At 48.0% G+C, this 22,535-nt stretch overlaps 1 long non-coding RNA gene across 1 annotated transcript; it reads right to left on the reverse strand.

Annotated features, from left to right (window-relative positions):
- Positions 1 to 1,807: 1,807 nt before the first annotated feature.
- LOC118497326 lies at positions 1,808 to 6,085 on the reverse strand. Its single transcript, XR_004899853.1, has 2 exons — positions 5,469 to 6,085; positions 1,808 to 2,672 (listed from the first exon to the last, which is right to left on the reverse strand). It is a non-coding gene; the product is annotated as an uncharacterized LOC118497326 (long non-coding RNA).
- Between the last annotated feature and the right edge of the window lie 16,450 nt (positions 6,086 to 22,535).

Consider the following 22,535-nt stretch of genomic DNA (forward strand, 5'->3'; position numbering starts at 1 on the left):
TGTTTGTAGATTTAGACTTAGATAACTTTCAGGGAAACTCAGGCCTCTGTCAGTTAAATAAAGGAGATAAATTTGTTTCTCCATAAAATATCTGATGCTGCAATTAAAAAATTTTTCCTAGGCCTCAGTGGTAGAGAATTGAGTTAGTTGTACTATTCTTGTTCATGGCGTCACTAGGCCCATTGCATTGTCCTCACCCCAGCGGTCACCAATGTGCTTCTAGATACATTTTGATATGTAGAAATCCTTATAAATTATGTGGTATTATTTTTTGGGGAGTTGTGTTTTTAACTTACAAAAATGGTATGCTCCAAATAGCATTTGGTTACCACTTTTTTTTTTCCAGCTCTAAGACAATTGTCCTATCATGGTATGTCCACGTTGTCCCTGCTTCTAAGAGCTGGGAGTATTCTACAGTGTGCGCCCACCACAACTGACTTACCTGTTACTTGGGGAGGGACAACTAGGCTGCCATGAACTAGGCCAAAATGAACGTGCTGCTGGCCCATGCAAGAATCGCTCTGCGTGAGAGTCTCTGAAGGGGGTTTTGTGCCCCAGGTGGACATATTCTCAAGGCCCTGAACCCTTCCAGAATGCTCTCTGGGATGACTAGACCAAATAGATCTCTTTAATAAAGTGCTTGGGATAGTGCTATTAACTTTATCAGCTATTAACCAAAGAATTCTACTCTGGTACATCAGGGTTTCATCTAGCTGTGCCACAGGCTGCCCATGGGACCGTATACATCACATCATGTGTGGGGGTCTCAGGGTCCTCTGCTGCCAAACGGACATTCCAGACAAGGTCAGCTCCAAGGCAAACTCTAACCCCCGGCAGGAATGCATCTGAAGGCAGAGCAGTATGATGGAGGAGAAAGGCTTTGAACCCCAACTTGTAGCTTTGGAAATATTAGCAAATAACGGAAGATCACTTCTTCACCTTTAACGTGGGAATACATATGTAATAGTTCTTTGACAATTAAATGAAAAACTACTATACACAAAGTACTTAGCACTTTGAGATGTTGAAGCAAATCAGTTCTTTTTTTCTCTCTTAACCCACACCCCTTTCCCTGATTTTTCAGTTGAAGAATTCACCTTTACTGTTCACCACCCCCACTTTTTTAAGTATAAATTCATCCAGTAAAATGCACTAATCTTTTTTTAATGACAGCTTTATTGAGATATAATTGACAGGCCATAAAATTCACCCTTTTAAAATGTACAGTTCAGTGGTTTCTACTGCATCCACAGAATTGTGCAACCCGCACCACTGTTTAAGAACATTTTCATCCCCCTAAAGAGAAGCCCTGTACTCATTAGCACTCAGTCCTCATGGCATCCTCCCCTCAGCCCCTGGCAACCATCAAGCTACTTTCTTTCTCCTCTTCTGAACATCTCATGTAAATCATTCAATATGTGGCCTTCTGTGACTGGCTTCTTTCACATGGCCTATTTTCAAGGTTCATTCTTGTAATAGCATGTATCAGCACATTACTGCTTTTATTATCAAGCAATATTCTACAGTATGGACATAAAACAATTTGTTTATCTATTCGTTGATGGGCATTTTGGGTTGTTACCACCTTGGGCCATTTTGAATAGTGTTGCTGTGAACATTCATGCACAGATTTTTGTGTGGACATATGGAGCTAGGACTGGAATTGTTGACCATATAGTAACTCTATGAGAAACTGCCAAACTGTTTTCTAAAAAAAAGCCACTTTATGATCCCTCTAACCATCTACGAGGGCTCCAATTCTCCCTCATTCTCACCAGCACTTGCTACGGTCTTTTTCATTTTAGCCTTCCTGGTGGTTATGAAGTGACATCTCATTTTGATTTTGAAGTGCACTGATCTTAAATTAACAGCCTGATGGATTTTTGCAAGTGTATACAGCTACGAAGTTGCCACTCAGAATGAGATACAGAACATTTCCCTCCTCCCAGTCACTACTTCCTCACCCAAAGTTATCCCTGTTCTATATCATCACAGACTAGTTTCCCCGTTCTTGAACTTTACATCAATGGAATCATAGAGCATACAATCTTTTTGTGTCTGGCTTCTTTCACTCAAAAAACATTGTGATATCAGTTGTGTCAGCTGTTTGTTCTTTTTTATTTCTGTGCAATATTCTGTTGTATAAATATGCTACAATCTATTCACTCTCCTACTAGTGGGCATTGGTGTTGCTTCCAATTTGGGGTTAACAAAAAGCCAACTTGTACATTTCTTCTGGAAGACATATGAATTCATTTCTCTTAGGTATATTCCTAAATGTGGAACTGATGATCTTGGATTACTTTTAGCTTTAGTAGATGTCACCAACAGTTTTCCCAAGTGGTTGTACCAATTTACACTCAAACCAGCAGTGCATGAGTGTTCCGTGCTGTTCTACATCCTTGTCAGCACTTGAGTATGTCGGTCTCTTTAAGTTTAAGCCACTCTGATGGATGTGTAACGATATCTCACGGTGGTTTTGATCTGCATTTCTCTGGTGGTTAATTATGTTGAGTACCTTTGCTCATTGCCTTTAGTCTGAAATTTAGCTAAAGGGATCTGATAGCTAATAATTACCTGTCCTTGGCAATGGCTGGAAGAGCTGAGGATTGGGTTCCGCATGGAGTCCCATCAGGGCTGAGGTCTTTGTAACCCAGATCCTTGATCACGCTCTATTAATTGAACAATAACATAAAGTCAGTTTGTAGAAGTTTATTCATTTACAAATCATCAGTATTTTACTTCCAACTTCTAGAACTCTCCTTGCAACATGTCCTTAACACATGTTAGGGGGAAAGAATATTCTTAAAGTAATTGTCAGGAAAAAAACTGACCAGTCAACCTTCAAAATAAAGATTAAACTATGTTTAAATAAAAGAAATCTCCACTGGAAAGTTACTAGTAAATCAGGTGAAATTATAATACAGTATTTAATGGATGTTTAAGTTAGTGTTCTTCATTTTAAAAAATTTTTTAAAAGATTTTATTTATTTATTTTGGAGAGAGGGGAAGGGAGGGAGAAAGCATTAGAAACAGTGATCAGTTGCTTCTTGCACACCTCCAAACGTGGACCTGGCCTGCAACCCAGGCATGTGCCCTGACTGGGAATTGAACTGGCAACCTTTTGGTTTGTGGGACGACGCCCAACCCACTGAGCCATACCAGTCAGGGCCCCCTTTTTTTTAATGGCTATTTTAATTCTTTATGATAGCTTAATGGAAGGAGCAGGTAAAAAAGAGTCAGTTATTTTTCAAAGAAAGTTTATTCTGTCCTCAAGTAAAAGAGAGGTGAAATAAGAGTTAAGAGTTTTAGGAGATTCCTTAGGATGTTCCTGTCCTACAGGCTTTGAGAGCAGGCTACGGAACTGAGGCGGACTGGGAGGGTGCTCAGGGAACTGCTGAGGCAGGTGGTGAAAGGCACAGTCAGGCTCCAGAACCCTTCCGCCGCATCCACCATCCAGACTGGGGTAAGGTGCCCAGGTCCTTTTTGGGTGGAGGAATCTCAGAGACTGGAGGTGGGTCAAGACACGGAGTTCCCAACCCCTTCACGCCAGGCCCCGTGTAAACAGGACCTTCCCACCCGGCAGTGAACTCCCATCTCCTCTGCTTGACAAATAGCACTGATGTGTTTATGTCTTGTTAAGCCACAGGGCAAAAGAGTAAGCCCCACGTGAAAGCAAACAGAGCAGAAATCCTCCCACAAACATGATCAAATACTAAAACAACTTCGAATGTGGAAAATTTGTTCTTAATAGGGAAATGGAAAGTTACAGATATAGAATCATATAATCTTAGAGCTGGACAGAACCTTGGAGGTCATCAGTTGAACCTTGAGCCTAATTCTGGAATTCACATGACGACATCCCTGCCGTCCTCTGCTCTTTCTCAGCACCTCGAGGAAGATTTCCATTCATTGCTGAATGATGATTAGACAGTTATTCTTATATTGAACCAAAATACTCCTTCCGCCTTCCGGAAATTTCCACCCTTCAGCAGTGGTCTGAATAAGTATATTTGCTCCTCTATGTGAGAGACCTTTGGGTATTTTTAAGGCCACAAGCCTGATCCCTTTTGAGCATTTTTTCCCCCAAGCTAAACATTCCCTGTTCCTCCAAACAATGCACTGTAAAACATAGACACAGCCAGGCATCAGATTCACGGGAATGGAGTCTTATTAATGCTTCATTCCCTTGTCATGAAACCAGGTCCACATCAGGGGCTGATTGGGGCAGAAAACCAACCCACTCAGGTTTTGCTCAAAGGCATAGGCTGTGCTTCTGAGGGATGTAAGGCATACACTAGGGTATGGAGGATTTTACTTTTTATAGAAAGTTTTTAGCAAGTTAAGGTATTTGTTCTAGGAAACAAGTGAGACACTATTGACCGTAATCTGGAACGAGCCCAAGCAGTGTCCCCAGGAGGAGGGTGGGTTTGTGTGAGTCTAGTCACGGACTTGCAGTCACTTGAATTATTTTCCAGGGACCTCGGAGGATAGCCGAGGAGCTCTTTCAGGAAACTGTAGAGCTGCAGCTTCCACAGATCTTTGTTTTACCCACCAGGACAAAGTGGCCTGGACCAGGGGAGGCGAGCAAGAGGATGTGGATACTTCAGAGCAAGAGTTGGTGCAAACAATTCATGTCCCAGCTTTACGTGATGTGCAGGAAACGAGCTGCTTCCCCGTTCTGTCCCCACAACCCAGACCCCTGTGGGAAGTAGTGTGCTTGTGAGCATGTGCACGGACACACCCACACACACGTCCTCAAGGCCTTTCCTATCAGCAACCCCTCCTGTATTCAGCTATCGTCAGAGACAGGAAGTAAAAACCTGGTCTTCACAATGAGAACCCTGGCCACTCCTTGGAGGCTGAATGATTTTATGGTAGAGGCAATTTTGAGCAGCCAGCAAAACAAGACAAAGGTCTTATTTGGTTTATCAAGCCCAAGCTACGCCCATTGTTCAGTGGGCCAAGCAGTGTTAATCAGTACCTGGACCTTTGAATAGAAGCTTTACCCAATAAATCTGTGTAGATATTCTTGCTTCATAATGATGCAAGTACTATTCTGGTGGGAAAGCAAAATCGATAAGGTTTCAAGCAATACCCTTTCCTTGCCTACAAAATAGGGAATAATGCCTACCCTAGAGATAATAAGGAAAGGAAATCTATAACTTATGACAAAATCGATTACCAAAAGAATATTAAGTGGAGCTTTCTGGAAAAAAAGACATTGAGAATAAAAGTCCTAGGAGAACCTTCTCTCCCCAATTTCTTTTTATGTTTCCATGCAAACGCACAAAGGTAGAAATTGCATGAGTTTGAAACCAAAGTATCCTATTAAGAAAAAAAAATAACCACTTGTCCAGATTCGAGAATGCAAAAGAATTCCAATTACAACATCGACAGGAACGGTTATGAAACACCAGTGATGGTTGATAAATGCCCAATCTATTCACTGAAACACATAAACAAACCTTTGACCAGAGGCACGACGGTTAGCAGGTCACTATCAGCGCACAGAAGCCTCTGAACACACCTCTGACAAGGGGGAGGTAATTAGAGAGCCAGGTGCCTCCCCTTTGATAAATGCTGCTCCCTGAAAAGCCCAGCCTTAGAGGCATCTGAAAACAATCGAACACAATCAGCAGTTGCTTTGGCACTAGCTTTCCTACGTCCTCTTGAGTTACCTGCCACACAGGCCATCCTGCAGGCCTCCCACCCTCCCTCCTGGTTGTCAAAACAAGTCTGTGGGAGAGGCATTCTCAGCAATGTATGGTGCTCTGGTTAATATGGAAAATGATCCTACCAAGGCCTGGGAAGAAATGAAGAAGCAGATTTCCCTGCAACAAGCCCAACACAAACTCCAAGGGAAGGGGCAATTTAATGGGGTGCGTAAGAAAGATCTGGAGCTTGCAGATCCCTCAGGAAGTTGCCTCCCTAGTTTAATTGTATCCGTCTAAGGGGTTAAGTCAACTCTGTGGATCTCCTTCTCTTCTTTTAAGGCTCTTAGGGAACTGTTTGCCCATGGTTTAGAGAGGGAAGATGGGAGGCAAGTATTCTCCATTTCTGATGCATAGTTACTACTCTCCACAGGGTGACTCCATTTTTAAAGGATTAGCATGCAATGAACCACTTTGCACCCAGCTAGGTTTTTTATTCTGAATCTCAGCCTGGAGACTTGCAGCTTCGTGATCTTAATACCTCTGAATCTCCATATCCTCACCTCTAAAACGGAGCTAGAATTGACCTCAGAATTTTGCAAGGATGAAATTAGTAAAATTTCCTCCCAGCACCTGGCACACGGCATCCATGAAGAGGAGTCATTGGTACAATTGACTTTCCATTGCTGATTCATCCGTAGGCTCTAGAAACTTTGTTCTGAAGAATCGATAACGAAAATCTTTATCATGTAGATAGGCAACATTAGATTTCTGAGTGTAGAGAAAGAATTTGGTAATAAAATGCTAAAATCCACGTGACTCTCGCTCCTGAGATCCTGAATGAACGCATTCCTCAAGATCCGGCTGGTGAGTTCTTGCGATGACGTAATGGAAGGGCCTGGGTTTGAAGCCAGGCAGACACGTGTTCCGGTTCCAGCAGCACTGCCATTTAGCCGTGCAACTGTGGAAAGCCACTCACAAAACAGCATGTAAACCTTATAAAGCATTTACACGTTTTGTTAATTTTATAATGCCACGTTTTTTTATAGTCAGTGGTATTTTAATAGCAAGACCTTGTCTTTTTTTAAAAAAAGATAAAAACTTAAGCACTCTTTTAAATGTTTTCTTTTTCAATTAAAGAACTACATTGCATTAAGTTTGGAAAGCAGAAAAGAGAGGTAAAAAAAAATCATTATTGTACCCTCCTAACGCAGCCACCATCCCCATGGTGTACTACTCTTGCTTGCAACGACAGCACCATCAAAACCACAGTATGATCTTTCTCACCTGCCGTCCCTTCTTCATTCTCTCATTTGTTTTAGAGGCTTTGCTGTCTCTCTGTCTCTCTCCCTCTCACACACATACACACACACCAGGAGAAGCGGGGAAAAGGCAAAATGTATAGACTTCAAGGGTTCTGTCAAATAGACCTATGCTACCTATGACCTCACCAACCTTGTATGTACTCAGTAAACATTTAGCTTGACTCATAGGGACACCCAACAGCAAGGGAACGGGGCAAACCTTAGAGACTCTTAACCTGCCAATGTTTGTCCCCCTGGGTCTTCATATCTGGATTAGTGCTACCGTTGGGTGTTATCCATTCAGAAGCCTCTACCAAAGGCCTGAGGAGAGGTGACCCAACAGATGGAAGGGTTCTGTAAGTCAGCTGTGAAGACTGTCCCATGTGTCTCGCACTTTCCTGCTTGGAAAGCCAAATGGGAATACAGAGCTCCATAGAATTATGGAGAGACTAGGCCCTGGCCCAGGAGCCCAGCTGGTTAGAGCATCATCCTGATACACCACATACAAGAATCAGTGAAAAATAAATAAACTCAGCAGAAATATACCACTTTCTGAAATAGCTGGAGAGGGGACACTTAGTGAAGAGAAGTGACTACAACTCATGACACTGCTTCCCATGGAAGAGAATAAATGTTGCAACTCTTTGCCCTGATAAGTGCTGCGTATTCACAGGAAATAAAAATCAACTCAGAGAGCTTTGGGTGTGGAAGGCTGGAGGCAGAGTTGCCTGGTAAAATAAAGGACACCCAGTTACATTTTAATTTCAGATACACAGCAAATAATACTAAAAAATTATTTGTTGTGCCCTGGCTGGCGTAGCTCAGTGGATTGAGCGTGGGCTGCGAACCAAAGTGTCGCAGATTCGATTCCCAGTCAGGGTACATGCCTGGGTTGCAGGACATAACCCCCAGCACCTGCACATTGATGTTTCTCTCTCTCTCCCTCTCTTTCTCTCTCTCCCCCCATCCCTTACCTCTCTAAAAAATAAAATAAATAAAACCTTTAAAAAAATTATTTGTTGGGTATCTGAAATTTAAACTTAACTGAGTCTCTTGTGTTTTGATTTGCTAAATCCAGCAGTCCTAGCTGAGGAGGGGAAGGGAGAAGAGGCAGAGACTCTGGGCAATGACATGAAGTAAAATGATAGCAAAATGAGAAAGATTAAAAAAAAAGCTTGGGTCTCACTTATAAATAATGGCATCACCAGTGTTTACCAAAAAGAATGTGAAAGGTTTCCAAATTGAGCTTCTGAAAGGTAGACTGTTTCCCATCACGGCGGGGAACGGTATCTCCTGAGGCGCAACCAAAGCCCGGATGGGGGATGGGACGGGGTGGACGTCAGCCTTAGGTTCTTCCCGGGCCCCCTTCTCCCCTCTCAGAGCTCACCCTCCATTCCTGAGACAGCCTGTGCACCCTGGTCCCGTCCTCAAGCCACAGAAACCTGCTGAGCGCCAGGTACCACACACACAAGAGCAGGACCAGGTCCCAGGGAAAGAGTCAGGGTGTGTATTTGTTGGATACCTGAATCAACCACTTCTCTCCCAAAGCCATTCCCCAGCATTCCACGGTCCATGATCATCTCCAATTCCCTTAAAAAACAATAAAATAATTTCTTTTAAAAAAGCCCTCCTTAGCTTCCCCCAACCCTGCACTCTAGAGAAATCCCACACCCTGACACATATGAATTAATGCATGTCGGGCACATGGACAGGGAAGGACCCGCCATGTGGACCTGCTCGTGGGCCTGCCTGGCACTGCATTCTCTTTGCAGGGAGCGGCTCGGCCCACTTGTTGCTCCATGCTCCTCGCCCCCCTGTACATATTATGGCGACTTCTGTCACTTGGGGGACCAGGTTTTCCCAGGGAGTTCCGTGTGAGAAATCATCTTTAATAAGTAATCCTGTACAGATGGTAAGTAGGGAATATGACCAGCATACACCCTGGCTTGGGCTGATAAAAGTTTAGGCATCTGATAAGCGTTTGGTCCTGTCCAGGAAGTAGCCAGACCATGAAATCAGATATGGAAGGAAGTCTCTCCGTGGGAGGGGCCACCTCACAATGGAGTCTGCAGGGACAGGGGGAGACAGGAATGCTAGCTAGGCTGACGGGCTGTGCACACGCGGACCGCCCAAGGGAGCCTGGGCCAGAACTCATTGCCCTCCACCTCCACTCAGGTGTCACTGTGAGTCCAGCCAAAGCTCGCTGAGTTACCCGGTCCATTTTAAGGAGCCTGGTTTCCTGGAGTGTTCATGATTCAATAGCTCTTAATGTGTTCGTTCTCCTGCAGTAACTGTATCCGTTTATTGAATGAGACACATCAGTTAGCACATTGATTTTGGAAAAATTTCCATTGACGACCATGACTGTAGACATAAGACTGTGAGATTATAAAATCCTTTTACTCACGGGGACGTTTTTTAAAAATCTATTTGTTTTCTGTTTCTTTGACACATTGTTCGTGGTGGGCACTTAGCAAATATTAGTTAAATGAAGGAATGAATAAGTGAATGTGTGGACGGTAGACGTTAAAACCTTCTCTGACACAGGAGAATGGAACTTGAGACCAGGCTACGTGCTGTTGCAGGAAAAGCCCCAGAGCAGTCGGAGCTTTACCACACGCTGGTCTGGTGATCAGACAAGTCACTTAAACTCCGTGACCTTCAACGTCTGAGGCTGTAAACAAGAATAATCTCCTGCCTTAATTAGTAGTTTGGAGAATCAGCTGAGATTTCATATCTGAAAGAGGCTGTTCTATAGAACTGGGACAACAGATAGGATTTAAAACTCAGTTCTCTGCATTTCAGCTACGAGATCTTGCTCGTGTTAGTTACCTACCAAGGCCTCAGTTTTCTCATCTATAAAATGGGAATAACAATCACACCGACTTCATTGAATTGTCATAAAACTGAAATGAGATTTTATACACACACACACACACACACACACACACACATACACTGTGAGCTAATGTTAATTCCTCTTCTCTGGGTTTCCATTCTCTGCATATTTTCTAAATGTGCTGTTATTCTATATCGCCCAGACTTTTTCTCTGCCAGTTCACCAGACAGCAAGTAAATTAATTAGGTAATAAGTGATTCCTTGATCTTTTTTATCATCATCTTCATCATCATCATTATTTTGATGATGATGATTCAAGTTGTTGGCCATTGCATAGGCCACAGGTCATGCATGCAAAGCAGCTGCAATGGTGAGGACCCGACACCCAGGTGTTTCCTCATCTGAGGGCTCACCCTCTAGGTTTCCTCAAATTGTGTCTTTCGGATGAGATCCACCCGCTGCTGGAGCTGAGCTTTGAAGGAACTGGCCCTGGGATGTGTGAGGAAGTACTTCACCGATAATGGCCCTCGCCACTCTCTCAGGGAAACAATGACCTCCCCCCGCCACAGTCCTCCAGCAAGGGCAGAAGAGTCAAGCAAGCTTTCCACCAGAAGCGACCATGAACACTGGTTCTCACAGTCTCCAAGAATTGCCAGGCTACACCCAACAGGAGTTTTGGTTTGGTTTTTCGTTTTCCATTTTTTTTTAAAAAGCATTTAGGACTCCTGAAAGTGTGCTGATTTTTGCTATCCACCTTTCTTCTTCGGCCACCAGATCAACTGATTGATTCTGCTTCTTTTGTCCCACCTGGTAGATGCCACACTTTCAAGGGCATCATAAGAGGCACTTTCTGTCGATGCCAGGTTGGGAGCCCTCGCAATCCAAAACCTCAGAGAGGATCACACCGAGCGAGCCCCACACACCTCTGTGCTAGTGGCAACACGCTGGGACCGCTCATCCCAAAGTCCTGGGTCAAGGTCTCCTGTCCCTTATCACCTGTTTTCACTGAGGCTAAACGCATCTGTTTGGATGTGAATAGATTTTTTAACTCCTCTCACAAAGGCTAGTGCTTGAGACCAAGTCAGCCCAGGTTCTGTACTTTGTCCATATTTCAGCAACTCTCGGGCTTGATATTAAAAATAGCTTTGTCTAGTCCATTGAGATCAGACCCAGGAGACAGGCGCCTGCTATTCTAATCTCTGCTTCACAAATAGCTCTCTATGGCCTCAAGCATCTATCAACACTTCCAGGGGTCTCAGTTATAAAGCAGGACCAGGCCTTGGTGCCTCATCATGAAGGTAGGCTCTGCTGAACCCTCCTGAGCTATCAGTGAAGTTAACATGAGGCCTACACAGTCCCCTTCCCACCACCTGTGGCTCAAAACTGGGAAGCAGTTAGGAACGTTCCCCACACTTAGGGTATCCTGTATTTCCCAGGCCAGAACCTACAAAAGCTTCCCTCCAACAGAGCTGCTAAACAGGCTGCCCATCCCTCTTCCTCTCACCCCTTTACCAGTGCCCCCCACCCCCATCCTACCCCACCCCCAGCCCATCCTGTACTCCATGAAAGACCATAGACCCTGCGGTTGCCAAGGAAACCAAGCCTTTTATTCCATCCCAGTGACTGGCTGGTTGGGACTGAGGAGTGGGGTAACAACTGGTGCCCAGGCCCTGGGAAGACCCCCACCACACCCCCCTTTCTCAAAGGGGGAGGGTGTGCTGCACCCCTGTTGCCTTTTCACCCAACCCCAGCTGGGTGGCACGGAGCCCTTGGGCTCTCAGGAGCTCCCTGGCTGTGGGCTCAGAGAGATCAGTGCTCCCCAGGCCCTCCTCTGGCCCTGGCCCTTTCCAGAGGACAATAGCCTCCATGAAAGGGAAAATTCCATCGCCCAGGGTTCAAGTCTCCAAGGAGTTGCTGGGGCCTCTGTTTAGCCTGGAGTGGGCTCTGAGGAGCCGCTGCAGCTGCCTGGCTTGTTTTCCCCCTCACTGTTTTATTTTTAACCCCTGAGCTGCCAAGGATTGTTTTTCCCCAGCCAGTGCCTGGGAACAGAGAGAGGAAAGAAATAAGGCTTTGTTCCCTTTGGGAAACTAATTGGGAGAGACAGGCGGTATGGCCCGCTCAGTCCCATTAGGGTGTGAAGCTCCCGGCCCTACACACGCATCTCTCCCCAAGCCCGTGCCCAGGAGGCTGGGAGTGGGGGGTGCACCCCTCCCCTGCGACTGAGGCACAGGGGCTAGCGGAGACACACGCACAGCTGCAGAGGGGGACAAGCGCTCAGAAGATATTCAGGAAATAGGAATGCTGGGAACTGGAAATGTCTCCTCCTCCCCATTTCAAACCCCCAGACCGACTCCAGCTCTTCTCCCCCTGCTGTTTCTTCCCAGATCTGCATACAAAACTCCGGAGGGAGGGAAGGAACCCAGACAAAGTAAAGCCAGGAACATCAAGACAAAATGCATTTCAGTACTAGGTTAATAATTGGAAAACACCTAGCAGCCCCACTTTTAAGTTTACCAAAAAAATTCTTTTTACTCAGGAATTTAATTTCATCGCCAATCAGCTAGAAATCAATAGAGAAGTTTGACCCATAGTCATTTTGTTTTAAGATTGAATGGATTTTGGGTAGGGACCCCTAAAATAATTTAAGGATCATTCTGACCCTATTTAGAAATAGAGCAAATTTCTTTCTTTTTTTTTTAGGTAGTAAATGTTTGTATTTATTGAATGCCTGCTGTATGCCACGTGCATTCTATTTGGGTTGTTGTTGTTTTTTTCAGTTTCATTGAAGATATAATTAACATCAGAGCCATAAAAATAACAGTTTTATTAAAACTTTAGTCCTGTTAACTTCCACCCAACCCGCTGCAGCTCTGCTCACCTCCCCCCACAAACACAGAGTGAATCCTGCCGGGACTCAGCGGGAGGGCGGTTGTCCCACACTGCAGATGGCCTGTTCTTCCTCTGGTGTGGCAAGACTACATTTTCAGGAAGCTGTTAGACACAATGAGGCAACTTGAAGCTCTGGAGAAGTGTCTACGTGCCTTTTGGGGCTGGGGTTTAACCTCCCCCCAGGAATTTCCCAGCAGACAGACAAAGGGCTTGAACATGAGAGCAGCAGATGGACACTGAGTCAAGCTGGGACTCCGCACCCTGGAGCCTGGCTGTGGCTCTCCTCGCATCGCCTCGCACTCGCTCTCTGCCTCTGGTCCTGGTCCATGAGCCCCATGCTCCCGCATCTCCATCCATACTACCGGCTACAGTATCAGCTGCCAAGCCAGAATCAACTGTGGGGCCCCCGCCCCACCCACACAAGGCCTTTGAGGAGTGGGCCCTGTTGGCAGCCTTGAGCCAGGCCCTCACGGAGGTGGGCTCCCTGCCACATGCCTGTCTGAAAAGACACCCATACCCGCATCAGTGTGGACTGTGCACTGGACCATCTGTATTTTTTTTTTTCAGCCTTTCTTAAGACAAACTGCTGGCCATTGGGAGACTGGCCAGGGCTAAGGTGGAGCTTCAGTGTGGCCATTTTCACAGGCCCTGCGAAGTCCATGGTTGGTGCCAAGTTCTTGTTGAGTTGAATAGAATGGTGGAAAGCTGACCAACCCATCAGAATAATAATAGCTCACACTGACCGAGTGATCATACACCAAGACTATTCTAAATGGTTTTGTGTGTTCATTTCTACTCACTTCATAATAACCCCGTAAGGTAAGGACTATTCTTTTTCTGTGTTATGGGTGAGGAAACCAAAGCAAGGTTGTAAACTGGGGGATCCCAAGCGCAACAAATACTGAGCAAAGAATCCAGACCTCCCCCCACACTGGAGGCCCAGGCAGAAAGACTAGAGTCCTCTCCTGGCAACCCTGTGTCCACGCTGTGGCATCACCTGGCTTATCGAGAACAAAAAGAAAGACGCAAGGGGCCCGTCTGGAGGCTTAAGGAGGTAGACAGGTGGTTTCAATGGGCAAATATGGCTTGAAGGTCAGGAGACACGGATTCCCATTCTGGCCCAGCCTTTATCCCTACGAGTGAGTGCTGCCGACCATTCCAGCCCCTAAGCTCCACTCTCCTCCCTCCTCAGTCAGCCGAGACCTCCCAGGCCCCTGCCCACCCTCGGACTCTGCGGAGAAAGTGGCAGGCAGCACACACTGGCCCGAGAAAGGACCTCCCCCCCCCCCCCCCAAACAGAGCAACCCTGACAAATAACTGCTTACTCCACACATGAGCCTTAGTATGTGCAGTGTTTTGGGAACTATGCGTTCTTTTGAAATGTGTCTGTTTGGGCCATGAGTAAGTACTGAGGGAGAGGGGATGGGGCCTTTTTCCAGTTAGTGAAGTGAGGCTTCAGGGAGGAAGAAGATTTTCTTAGTCATATTTCCTGTTTCACACTGACCTTTTGAAAGGAAACCCACAAGTAAACCTGTGCTGAGGCCTGCTTACAAGACCAGCCCACAGGTATGATAAAGATAATCTAAATAAAGGCCACGCTGAACCTGAATCAGTGGAAACAGTAGGACAGTAAGAAGAGCCGATGGCCTGAGATAACGGGGACGGTGTTCCACAAGCTGCGTGCACAAGGTCACATAAAAGATGTGAAAGGCTGTTCAGCAGGACTCCAAGCAGAGAGGCAGAGAGAAACTACACAGCAACCTCTCCACTGATCTCTCTGGTCTCAGGACTTACCTTCTCGGTTTAAAACAGAGGCTCTAAGAATTAAGAGATGCCCTGACCCGTGTCACTCAGTCGGGTGGGCACTGTCCCGCAAAGGGAAAGGCTGCCGGTTTGAATCCTGGTCGGGACACATGCCTGGGCCCCGGTTGGGGTACCTACGAGAGCCGCTCACACATTGACGTTTCCCTCCCTCTTTTTCTCTTTCCTTCTTGCTAAAAACAATTTTTTTTAAAATCCTTTTAAAAAATAAATAAAAATTAAGAGAACTGTTTGGAGGAATTTAAAAAAAAAAACAACAGTAATGACGACTGGGTGGTAGACATAGGGATGAGAACGGGAGTGGCCGGCCTGGGGCGGAAAGGCTCAAGGGGCAATGGGAGAACCGTGAAGTCAGTGCGGACGGGTGGTCCCACGGACAGTGGCAGAGGGGCGTTTCCGTACCTGCTGACCACGGAACGGCAGGTCCAAAAGGGGACAGAGGCGTGGATGGTCCGGGAATGGACTGAAAATGACTGGTCAGTGGGGCGGGCTGCCAAGGCCCAGCAGGGCCGCGCCTGCACCCGGAGAGCCGGACCCTCAGGTTCTGGAGTGTGGGGGCCCACGAGGGGAAGGGATGGGCTGCCTGGGCGCGCTCCACTCTGTTCAGGGCAAGCGCCCCAGAGGAGGTTTTAGGCTGGGAAAGCCTTGTTGTTTTGTCTTCAACAAGGAGGCCTGGAATCGGCTGAGGGGAAAGTCAGGAAGAGGAAGCCGCGATGGAGTCGGCAAAACTGGAGCAGGGCACGGGGTAGGAAATGACAGGCAGGGGCCCAGAGACGCCGCTGAGAACCGGGCGGGGGTAGGTCAGAACTAAAACGGGGCATTTTATTGTGTTTCACTGGAGAAGGAGTGCAACTCTGTGGTTGGAGATAAAAACAAAAAGGGATGGATACTATCACACTCCCACCTCAGCCCCCCTCTGTCCAGTGCTTATGATCATATGGCTACTTGATTCATTTCTTACACATCATCCCAGACTTTCTTCACGTAATTACAGACAAATATACTCATAGACATTTGCCTTTTCCATTCTTTTTTTGAGCCCAGGTAGCGTAAAACCACCCTAACACAGTGTCGTGCCCTGGGCTCTTCCACCCAAAGTAGTCTGGAATTCTTCCACTATCAGTAGCTAGGGAGCCTCCTGATAGTTTTCGAAGGACAGAGATGAAGATCGGGGGAGGGGAGGAAAGGAGCTGAGAACCCTGAGGACTGGAACACCTGAAGTGTCTTCCAAGCCAGCTCCCGGGTTCGTCTCCTATCCAACTCTGAACCCAGAGCTATCTTCAAATTCCCCACGGTGCCTCCCGTGTCTTCAATCCTTCTGTCCACCCCAGGAGATTCACGCCCCGGGACCATATCCAACAAGGTCTCTGAGGAACTTAAAGCAGTGCATTTCACGGAAAAGAAAGTGATGTTGCAAAGAAAGGGGATGTTGGGCCTCAGCCTTTAGGAGAAAGTGAGGCTTTCCCACCAGGCCCTTCGAGGCCCAGGACGGCCATGCTCCGGGCTGTCCCTCGCTGTGGGGCTCCGGACAGCAGACACTGATGCCCAGAGCCATGTTCATTATGGGAAAACCCCGTAGGCGGCTCCACCCCCCCACAGAGTCCCCTCAGCCACTGCGGCCCTTCTCTGTCCTCCCTCGGACCGCTGTCCTCTTCCCAGGCCCAGACCTCCCAGGACTGAGAGCCTCAGTGCCCACCCTCCCCCGGCCCCCAGCAGCCTGGAAGCGAGGGGAGGTATGGTCCTGGGCATCAGCTTTTGCTGACCTGGAGGCACCTCTCACCAAGTCACAGTTGAGTGAGGCCTCAGAGCTGGTCAAAAGGTGTCCACTGTGTCTCTGCTCCACGGCAGGGCTCGGGTGGGAGGTGGGGAAGCCGGGGGTGGGGCGGGGCGCCTATGCGGGCTGCCACTCCACATCTCACATCTCCCATGAGGTTACTCCCTGATCCACAGGGCTCAGGGCACCCCCGCAACCGCTTCCTGTTCCCAGGGGCTCCCCACCTGCTCTGCAGTGGCTCCCCTTGAAAGAACCACCACCATGTGTTGGTTATGAGCACCGGGTTTAGGGTCAAGCAGTTGTGGGTTTGTGTCCTTGCTTGGCCCCTAACAATCTGTGTGACCCGGGTAAGCCCCATAACCTCTGAGAGTCTCTGCTTCCTTATCTACAAAATGGGAATAATACCTGTTTCAGGGGATTACTATGAGGACTGCATTTAAGTGATGCTATAAAAACTCTGCCTGGGATAATCAAATGCTCAGAGAGCGGCCACAGCCAGTCTCTTCCATCTGCCTTGCAGAGCCCAGCACCCAAGCACCAGTACCAAGCAGGCCCAGGACTGTGGGCAGCTGGTGCTCGGGCTGGCTTTGGGGACCCTCAGCTGAGTGGCAGCCACAGGTGAGGGAATACATCTGGCCACCAGTCAAGCTGGCAGTCTCAGGGGAGGCCCCACTCTCTCCTGAATTTCAGGGGACAGAAAAGGCCCTATGCGCCTTGCTTGGTGCCTCCAAAAGTATCTCCACCTCCTGGCTCTGGAAAAACTAATCCACGAGGCACAGGAGGCCATTGTGTGTGTGTGAGGGGGGCGGGGGGGGGGCTCTTATTCTATACACAGCCACTGCCTGCTTAGCCAGCTAGTTCTAGTTTCTTTCATGTCCCTGGCATACAGGCCTGGAGGAGGACTGAGCCTGGATATGGTACGGCCCCCTGGTCAGCTTGGAGAAGGAGCAAGAGGCCAGCTGGGCCTGTGCTGTGCTTCACTGGGACCCAGGGTGCCCCTCCTCCCCTGAGCCGCCCGGAGGCCGTGTGCTGGCAGGCTGCTCACCCTTCCCGGGCCCTTCGCCCAGACCAGACCTTGCACGAAAAGGTGTCCACAGCGCTCCTTTTCCCGCTCGGACGTGGCTGCCCCAGGAATTCACCCCAATCAGGGTTCTCCCCATCTGGGGCTTTTCAAGAATTTCTTGAAAGGAGATGGGGACCCCCAACAACATAATCCATGAGCATCGCCAGGGTGACCGTTCCCAAGCAAAGGAGTCAGAGGGCCCCACCCCAAGGCCAGCAGTCTCTCCAAGCAGCCACCCCAGCATGCTGTGTATCCCGAGCTGTAGGGGGCTGGGTGGTGGGGAGCCCCCAACAGAACCTGACAGAAGGAATTCCTGGGAAGCCTGGGAATTTTTGGTCCTGGGTCCCTGCACCGTATGTTTAGACGCTGTCTTGGCTTACCCAGTTCTGTCCCATTTTAGGGTCTTCAGGGAGGACTGGCAACCCAGATGCTGAACAGCCAGGTCCACCAGACTCCCTCAGTCCCAAGGGCGAGGACGTGGGCGAACTGACCCCAGGTCCCAGCGCCGCTTAACAACTTCTCTGCTGTGGCCCGGAGGCCCTCTCTGACACGACCCTGCCCACTAGAGTCACTCCCTCCCTCAGACTCCGGCGCCTCACCCATCTCCCCAGGGGTTCCCTGCGGCCTGAGATAGCCAGCCCCTCCCTCCACCTGGCTGACGACTTCATCCCGTAAATCTGCATTTGCATTCTAAATCTGAAGTGCGGGATTTAGGTTCAGCTCAGCCCGTTGAGTTCCTTCGGGATGCGGACCCCACCCTCCAGTGGCATGCCTGTCTATCTCGCGAGTGACAGCACCGTTTCCAAACACCCCTCTGCTGTTTTGTTGCTGCTGCTGCCGCCGTGGCACCCTGGAAGTCTTCGTCATTAAAGTGGTCGGATAGGAATGGGTCCTGCAGCCCTCGCCAAAGACGTCCCTCCTAAAAGTCGACATGGATCCCCTGATCACCACGCCAAAGGCAGGGCACGGACCAGGCGGTTTCCTGGTTATCTGTCGCTGTGGAGCAGACCAGCTCAAACTCGGCAGTGGATAATGCCAATCATTTCACTAGGCTCACAGATTCTCTGAGTCAAGAATCCAGGCAGAGTCCCACAGGAATGACTTTTCTCTCCTCTACCACGTCTAGGGCTTCAGGTGGGAGCAGGAGATGATGGTGCGGGGAGGTGGCCTGACTAGTTAGGGGCTGAAAGTACCTAGAGGCTTCTTGGTTCACATGTCTGACACCAGGCTTGGGGTGACTCAGAGGCTGGGCTCAGCTGGGACTGCCCCACTTAGACCTCCATGTGACTTCTGCATGTGGCTTGGATGTCTCATAGCATGACAGCGGGGCTCCCAGAGCAGACACTCTAAGAGAAGCAGGAAGTAACTGCGGGCGTCCCATCACCAAGCCTCGATAGCCACAGAGGATCGCCTTCTGCATACTCCACTGATCACAGCAGTCACAAGACTTACCAGATTCAAGGGGAGGAACACAGCACCCCCTGCCCTCTGGATGGCAGGGATGTCCCAGAATTTTAGAGCAGCCGCAGCAGCTCTGACAGCCCGCCCCCAGGTACAGAAGCACGTAGAGCTGCATCTCTCTGACCCAGGCAGGGTGTATGTTCTGGCCGGCAGGCTGCTCAACAGGGAGAAGTAACCAAGAAGAAGCCATATTTGGAGGCCTCTGATGTTCCTACCGATAGGACTACAGACCAGGCTACCACGACAAGGACCCTCTAACAGAACAGAAGCTCAAGGTGGATCTCCTGAAAAAAGCTGGAGCTCAGTCATCACAACGGGGGTGTGCACAGGGCCAGACCAGCAGCATGTGACACAAGGCTGTCAACAGGTCCAGCCGAGCCCCATCGGTCCTCCTCCGGAGAGCGCGTGAGCGGTTGGTTACCCAGTGCCCAGGCTGACTTTAAAATATCGGGTTGGCCAAAGAGTCCATTTAGTTTTTTCCATAAAACAAAATGCACATTTTTCATTTCCACCAATTGACTTTATTGATTTGGGTATTTTGAGCATGTCGGCTGTCTCCCTCGGGGTAGAACGTTGGTCTCCATTACGTCTTGATCTGATCACTGTCAACTTCAGCTGGTCTGCCCGACCATGGAGCACCGTCCAGCGAGAAATCTCCAGCACAAAACTTCACAAACCCCTTTTGACACGTTCACTCAGGCACAGCACCTTCTCCACACACTGCACCAATCTTTTTTTTTTTTGCATTTCAGTTGTGTTTTTACCTTTCTTGAAATAATAAAGCATAGTATGCCAAAAATGTGCATTTTCTTCTATCTCCAATATTAAAATGGCTACGCAAAAATTCACCAATGTTAGTACTTTTTTTTTAATGCACACTGATATGACAGCTGTCACAATACGATCTAACAAAATTGTTTCCAATGAAGTTAAAGACATCTAAGCACTACTAGAACCATCTTATGGGGAGAAAAACAAACGAACTTTTTGGCCAACCCAGTATTATATCTATGGGCATATTCCTGATCTGACAATTCGTACCTTGAACCCATGCCAGTTTCTAGTGATCCTCGTGCCTTTTGAATGCACATGAACCATCTTGAACCATCTGAGCTCAATGTGGATCTCACCAGGCAGGGAGAGCAGCCAGTACACAGATCCATAGAGCAACAAAAGAAAGCAGATGGAGGTCTGTAGAATCAATCCTAAGCTCCTCTGAAGATGCCCCGGGCATCTGAAGCGGGGCCCCGGGCACAGTGGTCCCAGCGGCCCGGGCCTGCCCGCAGCCTGGCTCTCTGCTCTTCGGCAGTGCCCTGCTTCAAGCTGGCCCCCATGTCTTTCAGAAATCAGACCATTTGCACTGATCTTGGGCCACCTGAAGGCCAATGTACCTCACAGGTTGGAGAATGTGGGACTTGGAAGCTCATGGAGGGGCAGCAGAGGGGAAACAGCTCAGGGAAGGGTCTGGGAGAAAGTGAGGAAAGTGAAGTTGATTGCGGGGGGGGTGGGGGGTATTATATAGTTCTTCCCATGGAAGCTAAGACATGCCATAGGTCATCAGCTTCCAGGTGTCTGGCTCACCCAATCCAATGGCCAGAGCTGGTGGTGCCTGCTCTGAGGTCATCTAGTACAACCCTCCCATTTTAGACATAAGGAAACACAGGTTCCATTCATACTCACTGAACATCCATGTGCTCCCCCTGCATTTCCCAGTCTTCCTTGCAGTTAGGTAGAAATCGTGTGATTCATTCTGGCCAATAGACTATAAGTGACATGTGTCACTTCTGGGCCAAACAGTTAAGAGGTGATACACCTCCCCCAACCCTCTCTACCCTGCCATTATGACTTTATAGCCTATGTGATCTGACAGCACAGCTACACGATGGAAGAAGTCTTATCCATCCTCATCAGAGCAAGAAATAAAGCTGGATCACAGTAAGCCACTTGTACTTGTGGTTTCATTTGTCACTACAGCATAGCCTGGCTTAACCTGACTAATATGAAAAGCAAGGCCTAGAGAAGAAAATACAGATATTGAGTAACCCTGAAAGATATCAGATACTCCCCACCCCATCAAGAAAGCAGAATCAATGCAGGTAAGATGGTAGGATTTCTGCTCAGAGTTCATGGCCAGGAGGCATTGACCCTCTCACTACTCTGTAGTGCTTTAAAATCTACAAAGCACACTCATCGACCCCATCTTGCTTAATCCTCTCAGCAACCTTGGTGAAACCATCTCTAGCCCTATTTTATTACAACTTTAAAGGCATGACAAAAGTCATACAGTGAGGACATGATGAAGCCAAGACTAGAATCCAGTCTTTCCTTCCCACAGTGCCTCGTTGGCCATGTTTTCAGAACACTGGCATCTTTAAAACAGATTATACCAGCTCTGACCAGGTAGCTCAGGCGGTTAGAGTGTTGTCCCAATATGCCAAGGCTGCAGGTTTGATCTCTGGTCAGGGCACACACAAGAAGCAGCCAGGGAATATATAAATAAGTGGAACAACAAATCGATGTCTCTCCTCTCTCTCTCTCTCTCTCTCTCTGCCTCTCCCCTTCCTCTCTCTCTCTCCCTCTCTCAAATCAATGAAATTAAAAAACATCAAATTCAAGGAAAAAGATTATAGTTCTCTTTTCCCCTTCCCTTTCCCAAAAATACTGGTTGATACAGGTTTGTTCTTTTTCCCATAGGTCTATCTTTGCAGCACATTTATTTCAATATTTAAATTTTGCCTGGAGATAACTGGACACACCCCAAGGATGGGAAACCCCACCCTCAGGGGTCCCTGTCTGAGAGAGTCCCCTTGGCTGGTCCCTGAGGAGGTACAGCCACCAAGGTCCCCGTCACATTAGCAAATGAAGAAGTTGAATCGGTCTACATCAAAGCAAGATTTCTTCAAAAACTCCAAATCAGAATCAGGTTCCTCTTCTCCCCACCGCAGAGAGTGGGTGAAGGGGACCTTCTGGGGCTGCTTCCTCTTTCAGCGAAAAGGGGAATGGCTGCGGGCTGAGGATTGCCATTTGTGCCTGAGAGGAGGTGACGAGTTAAAGGCCAAGGCCGGGGACCTGGAACCCAGGGTCTCTGGAACTCAGTGTTCTCCAAATTGCAACCTCAGCCGCAGGGGGCCCGGACTCTCCCAAGAAGCCCCAGCCCCTGCAGCCCTCAACACTGGCTACGAGGGCCCAAGAGGTCTGGACGTCACCTCAGACCCTCACCTGCCCTCCCTTGTTGTCAGTACCCAGATGGGTAACTCAGTTCTGAGGTTCCCTTCTAGCTTCTTCCCATGCAGGACCCCGTAGTCTGACTTCCATCTTTACCTTGACTCTTAAACTCTTCTCACCAAGGCTATCACCAAGAGGCTATTGTCTGAACAGGAACACCTTAGCTGCAAGCCAGGCCCCATTACTAATGAGTTTGTGACCTTGAACAAGCTATTTCCCTTCTCTGGTCTCAGTTTCCTCATCTGCAAAATGCGGATAATAATAGCACCTGGCTCGTAGGGTTGCTGTGCATGTGAAATGAGGTAATGAGGGTAAAACACTTGGTGCAATGCCTGCTTCACACAGTCTGGCATGTGATGAATACAGGCTATCAATCCTTCATTCAAAACCCTTGGGGCCAGAGATGATAACTTTTCTTTTTTAAAATTGAGATATAATTGACATATAACATTGTATTAGTTTCAGGTGTACAACTTAATGAGTTTACACATGTGCACATTGCAAA

The sequence above is a fragment of the Phyllostomus discolor genome, chromosome 1 (assembly GCF_004126475.2).
Source record: "Phyllostomus discolor isolate MPI-MPIP mPhyDis1 chromosome 1, mPhyDis1.pri.v3, whole genome shotgun sequence".
In the NCBI taxonomy this organism is placed as follows: Eukaryota; Metazoa; Chordata; class Mammalia; order Chiroptera; family Phyllostomidae; genus Phyllostomus; species Phyllostomus discolor.